Here is a 3,381-nt window from a genome sequence, read left to right on the forward strand (position 1 = left end):
AGGTCAGCCTGGGGGCACTGGCATAAGCCAAGCCTCTTCCTCTTCTTCCTCTACTTCCTCCTCTCCCTTCCCCTTTTCCTCCTCCCCCTTCCCCTGCTCTTCTCCCCCTTCTGTGCTGATACTAGGGACTTGAACTTGTGTACTGTCCCTTAGCTTTCTGAATCAAGGCTGGCATGCTACCATTTGAGCCACAGCTCTACTTCCTCTGTGTGTGTGTGTGTGTGTGTGTGTGTGTGTGTATTAATTTGACATAAGAGTCTCATGGACTTTCCTGCGTGGGCTGGCTTTGAACCAGGAGTCTCAGATCTCAACCTCCTGAGTAGCTAGGAGTATAGACTGGAGTCAGAGGTGTGGTCCCCTGTTCTCTCTCTTCTTGAGCATAGTGTTTTCACCTAAGAAAAGCAGAAGCTAAGATCTTCTCCCTGCCTTCCTCCTTGTGAAATGAGAACTAACGTAATTTTTCTTTATATCACTTTCTCCTAGCAGACCATCAAAATGTAAAACCACCAATAAAAACAGCAAAAAAAAAACCCCACCTTTAATCCTAGCTACTCAGGAGGCTGATATCCGAGGATTGCACTTTAAAGCCAGTCCAAGAGGAAAGTCAGTGAGACTTTAATCTCTAATTAACCACCAAAAAGCCAGAAGTGGAGCTGTGGCTCAAGTAGCAAATCACCAGCCTTGCATGAAAAAACTAAGGGACAGAGTCCAGCTCTTGAGTTGAAGTCCCAGTATTAGATCCAAAACAGCAATAACAAATTCTCCAAAGCTTCCTTGTCCCTAAGACTGAGGGGCAATTAACGTGTCATTTACTATCCTCCTGGCGGGGTAACATATTCATTCCATTTAGCATCCTGTCTAATTTTGTCAGGAAGGGTATTTATTAGAAAACCTCAACATACGACGAATCAACACAGAATTACAAAAAATATACTTCCAAAAAGTCATTTGGGGCTGGGATTATGGCTAAGTGGTAGAGTATGCTTGCCTAGTATACGCTGGGTTCAATTCCTTAGCACCACATAAACAGCAAAAGCTGGCAGTAGTGCTGTGGTTCAAATGGTAGAATGCTAGCCTTGAGCAAAAAAGCAGCTCAGGGATGGTGCTCAGGTCCCAAGTTCAAGCCTCAGGACTGTCAGAAAAAAAAGTCATCTTTCACTAGGCATTACACTTGCCCAGTATTCTGTCCTTTTCTTAGGGCAAAAGGTTATTAACAAGCTGGGGGCTGGTGCCTCATGCTTGTAACGTTAGCTCCTCAGGAGGCCAAGATCTGAAGCTCAGGGTTCAAAGCCAGCCCAGGCAGGAATGTCTATGCAACTCTTATCTCCAATTAACCACTAAAAAAAAAAAAGCCAGAAGTAGAACTGTGATTCAAGTGGTCAAGTGCCAGCCTTGAGTGAAAAAGCTCCCAGGGCCTGACTTCAAGTTCTAGCACACACACACACACACACACACACACACACACACGGAAAAGACAAAAAGAGAGTATGTGTGTGGCTTCTGGCAGTTGAGGATAATGACCTAAAACCTCCAGGAGACCCCATCTCTTAAATGTTCTCCACAGGGGCAAGCTGAAGATCAAGCTTTATTACACAAGCCCGGATCAAAGCAACCACTGCAACCATCATGGAAACTCTCTTCCTGTGCTCACCCTCAGCTGCCTAATTCCCTGTTTACTGCCATTGTCAAAGTGAATGTTTACAGTGTGTCAACCAAGGCATGTGAGCAACAAACACCACAGAGCAAGAACCATGGATCACACAAGAAATCCAGATGAGCTCACGAGACTTAAGATGAAAGATGGAAAGAATATCACCAACAGCAAAATCAAATACTTGAGATTGAGAATGTTCCACCAAACTGAGCTTTTTCACTAACTGGCACTCCACCGCTTGAGCCACAGTTCCACTTGTGGCTTTTTGCTGGTGAATTGGTGATAAGAATCTCATGGACTTTCCTGTTCTGGCTGGCTTCAAATCAGCATCCTCAGCTCTCAGCCTTGTGAGTAGCTAGGATTACAGGCACGGGCCATTGGTATCCAGTGAAAAACTTAATACATTTGTATTAGCATCCATTAGTTGTAAAAGGGAGCGGTTCACATGCAATTCAATGCACCCTGATCAACCTCACCCCCTCTAGCATTCTCCTTCATTTCATTCCTGTTTCTTACAACAATTTCAGCCAGTGGCTCACACCTGTAATCCTAGCTACTCAGGAGGTTGAGATCTGAGGATTATGGTTCAAAGCCAGACAAAGGCAGCAAAAGCCACGAGACTCTTACCTCCAAATAACCACAAGAAAAGCTGGGAGTAGAGCTGTGGCTCAAGTGGTAGAGAGCTAACCTTGAGCATACAAACTCAGGGTCAGTGCCCAGACCCTGAGTTCAAGCATCAAAAAGTGGCAAGTAAGGGGGAGGGGAAGATGGATGTTATACTCTTTCTAATAGACAGAACAGTAGGGGACAAAAGAAGAAGGAAGCAGAGACTAAGGACCAAGCCAGGTGCGGGTGGCTCACGCCTGTAATCCTAGCTAATGAGGAGGCTGAGATCTAAGGATCACTGTTCAAAGCCATCCCAGGCAGGAAAGTCCATGAAACTCTTATCTCTAATAAACCACCAGAAAAAATGGAAGTGGCGCTGTGGCTCAAGTGGTAGAGCGTTAGCCTTGAGCTGAAGAGCTGAGGGACAGCGCCCAGGCCCAGAGTTCAAGCTCAATGACCAACAAAAAAAAAAAAGAAAAGACTAAGAACCAGAAAAAGAGATAAAAAGATAAAACATCCTTTGGTAAACAAGGCACTTGCTGAGTTTCTAATTATTTTCTTTCTTTTACTTTTTCTTTGGTCTGAGACTGGGACAAAAACCGAGTACCTGAAGCTTTCAGTCATTGGCTGGCATTCTACCAACTGAACCAGGCCTCCGACCCCCTGAGTCTCCAATTCTAAATCCCTTCTGGCTTCACAGATTCGCCCTGTCCTGGGGTGCAGGAGAGCTTGTGCTGTCAGTGTTCTCTTAGGACTGACTCATGACTCCTTGGAGAGTTCTTGTCTGTGACATCCCCTCCCTCCAGAGACCCTCGTGCTCCACAGGTGTGCTGGGGGGCACTGTCCACACCAGTGGGGATGGAGATGGATGGGGCACCCCTCCCCTGTGAAAGGCAGAACGCGAAGTGAACAATCAAGAGATTATTTTAGAACTCTAATGACATCATAGCCTACCAAGCTTTGATTGTCTGCAGAGGACAGAGAAAGGAAGGGTCCCTAATTACAGAGTGGCAGGCTATGGAACAATCTGAATTTTGTAGCAAGAGCCTGACGTGTGTGTGTGTGTGTGTGTGTGTGTGTGTGTGTGTGTGTGTGTGTGTGTGTGTGTGTGTGTGTGTGTG

Source organism: Dipodomys ordii, unplaced genomic scaffold, assembly GCF_000151885.1.
Source record: "Dipodomys ordii isolate 6190 unplaced genomic scaffold, Dord_2.0 Scaffold1, whole genome shotgun sequence".
Classification (NCBI taxonomy): Eukaryota; Metazoa; Chordata; class Mammalia; order Rodentia; family Heteromyidae; genus Dipodomys; species Dipodomys ordii.